The sequence below is a fragment of the Crocodylus porosus genome, unplaced genomic scaffold (assembly GCF_001723895.1).
Source record: "Crocodylus porosus isolate Cpor-Errol unplaced genomic scaffold, CroPor_comp1, whole genome shotgun sequence".
NCBI classification, from domain to species: domain Eukaryota; kingdom Metazoa; phylum Chordata; order Crocodylia; family Crocodylidae; genus Crocodylus; species Crocodylus porosus.
Genome location: NW_017728911.1, coordinates 29,482,828 through 29,491,994, shown reverse-complemented (window position 1 = coordinate 29,491,994; position 9,167 = coordinate 29,482,828). Strand labels below are relative to the sequence as shown.

Here is a 9,167-nt window from a genome sequence, read left to right as displayed (position 1 = left end):
GATGCAATCTAGCATGCAGACCCTCTCTGAAACATCTGCTCCACACATTTGAAGGCCTGGATGCTCACAAAACAGATGCAAATGGGTAGACCCTATTTCTTAGGAGCATACCCAATCTCACTCAGGGGGGCTCTGTTAGACACATCCTCACATACAGAGTCAGGCTTCTGCTCATCTCTTTCTTTTAACAAGGCACTTACTGTGTACATGTGCTAGGTTGGATCAGGTCCTATAACTCAGCAGATGCAGGGATCTGAAGCATAGGGGGTGGAGGCTGAATCTGCTGATGGGTTTGCTGGGCTGTTTACTAGATATGGGCAATTTAGTCATTTGTGACTTAGCACCTGAAGATGCAACAACGCTGCAAGTGTTCTCTTTGGCATCCCAGTGTGGTTAGTCTTTGTTGCCCTTGCAGGCTTATGCTTCCTGTGCTCAGGGCATATGAAGAAGCAGTCTTCACTGGTGTCAGGGGTCTGCAGGAGTCCTTAGGTTTTTTCAGAAGCTAATGTCATTGCACAAGAGCTAGAACTCATTTCGCAGGATAACAAATTGGAATCCTTCAGTCTTCCCTCTCCAGAGGTGCCACTCATTTCTCGCATCTCCAGACCTGTGTACAGCACAAGCAGGAGTAGCCAGCTAGACAGAAAGAAGTGACAGAATAAAATATGTATTGAAACTTCGGGGATATTTCCCCTCATTGGTACAAAGGGACCAGCCATAAAAGCAGGACACTTGCTTGTAAAGAGATTTCTCCTGCCTTGTAATACCTGCATTCCTGCACTCAGTCCCCTGTGAGATGCTGAGTTTGCATACTAAACAGACTGTTGTTAACCCTGTTTAAACAAGCTACCTCACAAATAGGAAGCAACGTCCTTGATCCATCATTAAAAATGTCCTTGACGCAGTGTCACTAGCAGCAGGGCCTGTGACGCTAATCACTGGCAGCATTGTGCTACCTGGGATGTGACAGAGAAGGCCCCGATAGATCCTGTTTTTATTTATTATAATTTTTCAGCAACTTTCCCTGGGGAAGCATGGTGGGGATGGGAGAGAAATCCAAGGAACATAACCTTTCCCAACCTCGGCTGTCCCAAGAGATGCATGCAATGGAAAGTTAAAGAGTGCCCAGATTGCATTCTTTAGCAGGGCTTCACACTAGCAAATGTAAGTCATAGAGAGAAAATAACAAGCCATCCAGGAGCAGGCTCCAGAGTTACAAAGCTTCAGCCATGTGCTCACTCCCCAAATTTATTCCAGGTGCTTATTAACAGTTTAGCATTGTTAAGAAGATGTCAGCCTTGCTGCCACCTTCTTCTACATTTGCATATTACTACCCACAGTGCTGCTTGATTTTGTGCTTTGAAAAGCAAATGATGACTTTTCCACAGCTAGGATATTATTCTGAGCATTTTAAATGTGGAAGAAGAGTAATTATCACCAGAAAGGTAGGGGGGAGAGAACAATTTTCTTCTCTTTTTCAGTATAGTTGAAGGTAGGAGGGAGAAGAGAATCATTCCGATGTGACTCAAGCCACTGCTTGTGTCTACCAAATACAATTAAAGAAAATGGTTTTGAAAACCTGTCAGGGAACCATAAATGCTCAGTCCCAGTGAAATCCAGAGTTTGCTGTGCCTATTTCACAGAGAGGATACCATCTCAGCTGTTATATCAAAGCTTTACTTTCACTCTTTCGCTGACCAAATGGTTGTAAATTTTCATGCTGTCCTGCTGGCTTCAGAACTGTGGGCACGATGTTTAACCGGTCTACATGGTCCCAGGGTAAAGTATTTATACCACTTCACAAGTAGGGGTGTGTGAAGTGGGCACTGTTCAATTCGGATTCAGCCTGAATCAGGGACAGCGATTCAATTAGTTGATTTGGATCGCTGTCCCTGATTCGATTCAGCCGACTGTGAAGATTCAATGCTGATTCGAAGAATCGGTGATTCGGCCACAGACCCAGCTTTAAAATGATTTTTCTATGTATCTCGAGGTACCAGCATGGCTTGTGAACACTGCGATGCTGGGACGCATGGAGCGTCCCACAGGAGTGCAGGGGGGCCCTCCACATGCTTGGCGGTGAACCTGGAAGTGAACTGGAAGTACCTCTGGATCCTTGATAAAGTTTACTACTGCCCACTCACCCCGTACCCACTTGGCTGTGGAGGGACCCTGGGAGACCCGGGAGGTACCAGTTGTGGAGCCAGGAGGGTGTGAGGGGGGCCTAGTCCACTCCCTGGTGGACCCGGAAGTGGATCGGAAGTGCTTCTAGTCCACTTCTGGGTCTGCTGCCGAGTGCGGTGGGGAGCTGCCCTGTGCTCCTGTGGGATGCTTCTTCTACCGTAGCTTCGCAGCATTCACCAGCTACGCTGGTACCTAGGGGTATGTAGAGAAAAACATTTAAAGCTGTCTCTATGTCCGAAGTGCCAAATCTCTCCAAATTGATTCAGAGGGTTCTGATTTGATTTAAAGAGATTCAAGGGTCCTCTGATTTGATTTGGATTTGGAGATTCAGCCACCGAATGGGGCCAAATCTCCACCAGATCGAATCAGGGACTGAAGCTTTGCACAGCCCTATTAACAAGTTTCTAATAGCCCTCTACCTGTCAATTCAGGTGGTATTCCAATGAGTAAGTCATGAGAGCATTCACACAGAGGCTTTCATCCTAGAGGCTACCAAAATGCTCCACGTAGAGCCAGAGGTGACAGAAGTGCTCATAGGAGAAACTCAGCATCTAGCAGCATATAATGGCCAAACTCTGCAAAGCATGAGATAAATCCAAGGAAGCATGGTCAGTCATGCTTCCTTGAATGGAGTTAGGTGCCGAGAGCCTGCTGGAGTCACTTCACCAACCACTGAAGTCCTTATTGTGGAGCATAGTGGCACATCATAGCATTACACACTACATTGTACCCCGTTATAAGTACAAGAGACTGCACAAGCTAGAGAATACGCATGTAGCTTCCATTAGCACAGTCATTTACATCTCTACTATCTCAATAGTGTAAGGTATGACAAAGTGAATCATTCTGCGTGAGTCCCAAGCAGGAAGGGAGTAGTAACCTTTATCAAGAAGGAAGTCCCCTGACAGAGTTAAGTGGATCTGCTGAAAGCCATGTGCTAATCGGTGTAGAAAGTGGACTTCCAAAGAGGCATTCAGTCAGACCCCTATCAGTTGCTGAACCAAAAAACATATGGAATGTGGAAAGAGTGAAATTGTTAAGAAATCCCACATCTGGGTAAACTGTTGCAAAGTTAGTTCCAGATGAGTAGGGAGCCCTGGGTACAGGTGATAAAGGTTATGCTTTCCTTCTCCCACTTTTCCAGGGGTTGGAGTAGCACTGCATCTTCCATCTAAAACCAGAAATGATTTGGAGGGAGGGAGAATGAGACTAGTGATAAGTCTTGTTTGCCAGAGAGGGAATGATCATTAGCATGGCCTGTGTACACTGTTGAGTGGTTGACAAATGAACCTGCTTGTAGAGATGTGTCCCTTTGGAAGGCTTGACATACTTTTAATCCAGCTGAGGCCAGTACAACATCAGTGTCTATGTCATCCTGTAAGCCTCTGCTAGGATGTATAATTCAGAGCTCAATTATTCTTAGTGATGTTTCGATGACCATATTGTCTCAACATGGACAGGGAGAGATGATAGTTAAACTCCAGTGGCAAAATACATCATTGCAATCCTCTTCCCCTCTCTAAGGGGTTATTTAAAGTGTTTGGTGGAGAAGTTTGAGTTGCTGCAAACAAATCCTGGAAATGCAGGTATCCTTCGGAAACCTCCTACTCTACCCTCCGTTCCCCTGTTCCAGAAATTCCCCATGTGTTGCTTTGGCTCTGGGACTGAAGATGTGGATGAACTTGCCCTTGTTTAATCCCTTGGAGATGGGTCAAAAGTGTAGATTAATAGGATAGGAAATACATTTCTGCTCCTGCAGTCAGTAAAGGAAATTTGCTGGAACTAAATTAATCATGAAACAGACACAAAGAAGAGAATAGATTAGCAGAGAATTAACTCATTAATTAGATTTGTACCAAAGTTCAGAGAGAGAGTTTTGTCTGAGATAACTGCAGAGTTCAAAGATTGGTGTGTGTTGCTCTAGGGCACATGCAATTTCATTTCCCAGCTTCAATGGATCTGTTGGGTGATGGGGATGTGCCAAAAAGTCTGATAGACCTAGCACAGCAACTGGCAAAATCTACAACTAAGTGCCCAGCACTGGAAGTTGTTACCTCCCTATGCACATCTGAGCCATAGCTGATTGAGTTAACACATGGTTGGGGGCACTTTCCCTTCAGTTTAAATGAGCAGCTTGTTACATTTAGATTCTGCAAGACCTTGTGTGGGGAGCAGCAGGCTGTCAGATGTAGCTTTTTCCTGGTGAGTGGATGCTCCACGCAAGTATAAATAAGGTACAGTGCAAAGCATTGTTGTCCATGCTGTATTTTGCAGCCCTCCTATGTGCCCTCTCATTTCTATAAGGTAATAAAAAGAGGGGGTGCAGGCAAGTTGGAGCATGTTCCCAAGGAGATGTGGATTTAAGTGCAAACCTCATTATACTAATGAAGCACTTAGCTACATGTTCTCCTCTTATGCCTTTCTCCAGCTAGTAGGCAGGATTAATTTGGCAGCCACACCACAGAGCTCTCATTAAAACACTAAACTTCCTGTCCTGAACATTACATTTTACCTTGTTCTTCAGTGTTATTATGTAGCACAGGGGTTGCCAACCCACATCATGCATGCCACAAATGAAACAGGCAGCCTCTGTGTGTGGCGCATGGCAGATCGGGGAAGGAGCAGGGAACAAATAGGACAGGGAGCAGATAGCAGAGCAACAGATTGGGCAGCAGAAGGGGATTGGAGTGGCACTTAGGAAGGATGAAGGACTTAACCTGTGGCATGTATGTCAGGAAGGTTGGTCCCTGCTAATTTATAACTTGTGCTGTTCAAAATCAGTCCCTCTGTCTTTTTGAGACCAGAAACTATGGTGACGGGAGCATGGAAAAATGAAAGAAGAGTTTACTTGTGCTGGCATGTGACGTCCAATGTACTTAGGAGAATAAGGCAAACTCCACTTCTGATCTGTATTCCTATTTATGTTTCAGAAGATAACCACTACTGTCTTGGTGCAATAGGACAAACTGATCCTGTTGTGGCCAGCCTTGATCTATGCCAAACTATTCACTGCAACAGAACAGCCCTGGCAATAATTCTGAAGGAGACTGCAATTTATAATGCATTTTTTTAACAAATTAACATGCTGGAGATAAACAACAGTAGAAACAAGAGCAGATCCATGAGAGAATGATCCCCTACTCTCAGACTTGCCTTGTTCCCCCCCTTGCTTTTCAATACCTCTCAGTGTGAATGCAATCAAACCATACTCAGAAACATTTCGAGCTACATATTCAACATGTAGAACTTTCTGGAGGCTGAAATTTTCTGGCTGTTTGACTGAAATTAAATATTCTGATGGACCTCTCATCACCCTCAGTAAATGCCTACTCATTCCAAAATCATTAGTCTGATTCATGAAACACTCAAGCTCTGCAAGTTTCCAGTTCTTGGGTGTCCTGTATCCCAAATGTGTTCTTATCTATATAATGTGTTACAAAATGTTACAAGCGCCAAGAGAGAAATAAATCCATCTTCTCTGGCAGGTGAGATGCTGTGGGGTTGATGGTGTTGAGCACTGATAATATTAACAGATGAGCAGGGGGCACTGCAGTATATGAAAAGAAATATATCTGCTGCCATTATACCCTTTGAAGGATATATGAAGTGGCTAGACGGTGCCCTGCTTTACTCCTGTCTGCTGCAATCTTTCCTCACTCTCGCTTTAGAAGTATGTCATCACTATTTTTGCAGCAGCTTAGTAAATTTGGTTTATACCCCCTGCATGAGGCTTCCCTTGATTAGCTATGTGTCAGTAGCTACACTTTGATTCTGCACTACGATCACTAAATTAAGATTGCAGTCTAGCTACACGAGCACACCTTTCTGGAAGCAAAGACATATCTGGTGTCTGTTATAGCTCCCTTTTCTTGTTTGACTCTAACCCCTTTCAGTCCAGATTGTATCAGCAGGAAACATATTCTCCTCAAACACAGTTTAATGACAAAAAATTAACAATCCCAACTGAAAATACAGATGGTCAGTGAAAGGCAGCATCAGGTCCATGAAGAATAACATTCACTCTGGAGTTTTTGCCGCTTTTATTCAAATGAATAATATATTTGACATCAGAGCACAATTATAAAGCCTGCATGAATCCCAGGCAGGACTTCATTTTAGTCCATGGAAAGGGGCCCACTGGCTTCAGTGGGCTTTTGATCAATACTTAGAAGAATACAAAGCACATGGCACATGCAGGCAATAAGGTAGCTGTTTTCCTGGGCTCCTAGGCTAAGAACAGGTGTCATTTTTGTTGAGGAATCAACTCTGTTAGGATGTGTCCAGGCACAGCTGATTATACTGATGAGTAAAAACAGACCTCTCCATTGTCCTGCAGGGTCAGACCCCCACCATTCCTGGGGCTTCAGGGGCCTGATCCTATGAAGCAGTGGTCCTGGGTGTCATGCCCCAACATGGGGCATGGCAGTTTGAAATCACACCCTGGAGATCTCCTGCAGAGGGATTCCCAGGTTACCTATCTGCAAGCATGGAGGGAATACCCCAATGGCTTGAAGACCTCTCTCCAAATCAGGGCAGGGCAGGGCAGTGCAATATGTATGCCCTGGAAACCCCCATCAGGAGGATTCCTGGTGCATGCAGGATTGGGACCCTGAAGCCCTTGGAGCACCTGCCCAGCATAGTTGGAGAGCATGGACAGCCCAGAGCTGCCTACACTCTCCCATCATATATTAAAAGATATTGGCTGTGGCAAGGGGGCACAGACTATTACTACAAATTGTTGCAATGACAAATTTGGTCATTTGTGGTGCAGTAAAGGGCATGGACATCAGTTAGCTCAGGTTTTGTACCACCATAAAAAATGCAGGGCAACACAAAGCTGATGTCTATTCTCAGCTAGAGTGAAATGGTTTAACACATCCATTGTTTCCTTTCAGTCACAACAAAGGGGTGTTACAAAATGGCTAAAAAGAAATCAAAGCTAGTAAGGGATTTAGGGTGGGGGGGAAAAGATTGAATGGGAGAGATGATGACAAGATATCTCAGTGCCATGTCCTCGATTCAGCCTGCTGAAGGGAAACCTGCTTTTCCTAATCCTTTATTGTTCTCTAGACAGCTCTGCTAACAGGGGCCTACCTCCATCATCTGTACTCTTATAAACTAATGCCTACTGATAGCAGCCCTGCTAATGCTTGTTGTGGCTGCTGCGCTGTACACGGCCTAGCATTAATCTGTCACTAATGACTCACCAATGGAAGCTTGTTCTAATGCTATTCCTCTTCATGTTTCATGAGCGTTTTTGTGAGGGGTAAAGTATTTGGGAAAAGTAGGGTCCCATGCCACTAGCCAGCTTCAGTATGTTGCATGGGTAAGTTTTATTCCTAAAATGCCCCATCTCTACCAACTTCCTTCCAAACTGACACATTCCCCCTTCCATTCCTGCTCCATAGCTATATCTATATCTATTTCTACACTTGTACTTCAACCCTGTTTTACTGAAATGGCAATTTCAGTGTTGGGTCCTCATACAACTCCACCAGCGCAGTCCACTCCATTTCTGCAGCTGCCCCTGCTACTACAGTCGAGAGCAGTGATTCTCAACCAGGGTATCACCAGATCCTTTGAAGGGAGCCACAGAAAGTATGAGGCGTTAAGCAGATGAGCACAAGTTTAGGCTCTCCCCCATTAGTCCAACTAACCAGCCCCTCTGTAAGGAGGTAAGCCCTATAATAAATTAGTTTTTGAAATGGGGTGCTGCTCAATTCACAGAAATGATGGAGGGGTACTTTGAGTCTAACGAGGGGTGCTCTGAGTCCACAGGTGGCTGATAGAGGGGGCACAACATTGCATGTACCCCCCCCCCACCCCAAATTGGTCCCTGACTCCACACCACTCAGAACAGGGTGTTTTTTTGCCACGCAGGCTGGCAGCATATGGAGCGGGTGGAGGGCACTAAGCTGCAGCACAGAAGTGTAGAAGTGGATATGGGGCTTTTGGCCTGCCCCTGGGCCCACCCACAAGTTGTGCCCCGCCAGACTCTGGAGGCACCAGTCACCCCTGCCTGAGTCTAAAATGTTGAGAACCACTGGTCTAGAGTGCGAGCAACACAAAAAACCCTTATAAATCAGCTCAGTCCTGACCTACAACACCTACGAATCCATTCTCAGTTCTCTGTACTGCCCATCAACAGGGCCTGAACTTGAAAGACCTTCCCCTGAGCACTACACAGTAACCCACAAAGAGGTCGACAGACCTCCATCCTAAAGGATTTCTCCAGCTTCATCATTGCGGGCATGGGAGGGAATTGTTAGTACTACTGGCATACTTTCATGTGTGTGTTGGTGTGCTGGTGAGGTGGTCTCTGGAGAGGAGGTATTATCTGCATTATTTGCTTTCTGAAGATTGAAATCTGTAGCTGGACTTTGCTGGTCCTGTATCTTCTCTAATTCTAATGAGGTCCAGACATCAATGAAAAATAAGGAATATGGGCATGGGAAGGGATGGAGGGAGATAGTAAGTCATTCTAAGCAGCAAAAGGCAACCAAAAAGGGATAAAAATGAAGGGTAAGGGAAAACTGGAGTGAATGATGACAACGCCTACATATACTTTGCTTCACAGTCCCAGAACAGGGACCAGAATGGCTTGTCTGAGACTCCCCAGCACAAACAAAAGTCCTTGCTAAATAGCACTTAAAGTTATTTACAGTAGGTGACAAGTTATTTTATATATCACCATTGACTGAAAATAAAAGCTTGATCCTACACTAGGTTGAGCAACTCCACACAATGCTGAATGCCTCGACTCTCATCAAAATGAATGGGAGTGAAGGCACTTGTGACAGGATTGAGTCCTTTATATTTAACAGTATTTGTCATCCATATGTATATAGTCTCCTTCACTACATAGTAGCTTAATGGAGGCCACATCTGGGAAGGTGTGGGGTACCTGCAGTTTATCATGACTACACACAAAATTGCACTGATTTGACTGAGAGTGTGAAGTTGCACCAATGTAGCCCAGTGAA

General features: G+C 45.0%; 1 long non-coding RNA gene across 1 annotated transcript in view; it reads right to left on the bottom strand.

The window, feature by feature from the left end:
* Positions 1–8,056: 8,056 nt before the first annotated feature.
* Positions 8,057–9,167, bottom strand: part of LOC109309130 — a 23,599-nt gene continuing 22,488 nt past the window's right edge. The window contains exon 3 of the long non-coding RNA XR_002100795.1: positions 8,057–8,199. This is a non-coding gene — a long non-coding RNA (uncharacterized LOC109309130). The remainder of the gene's footprint in view (positions 8,200–9,167) is intronic.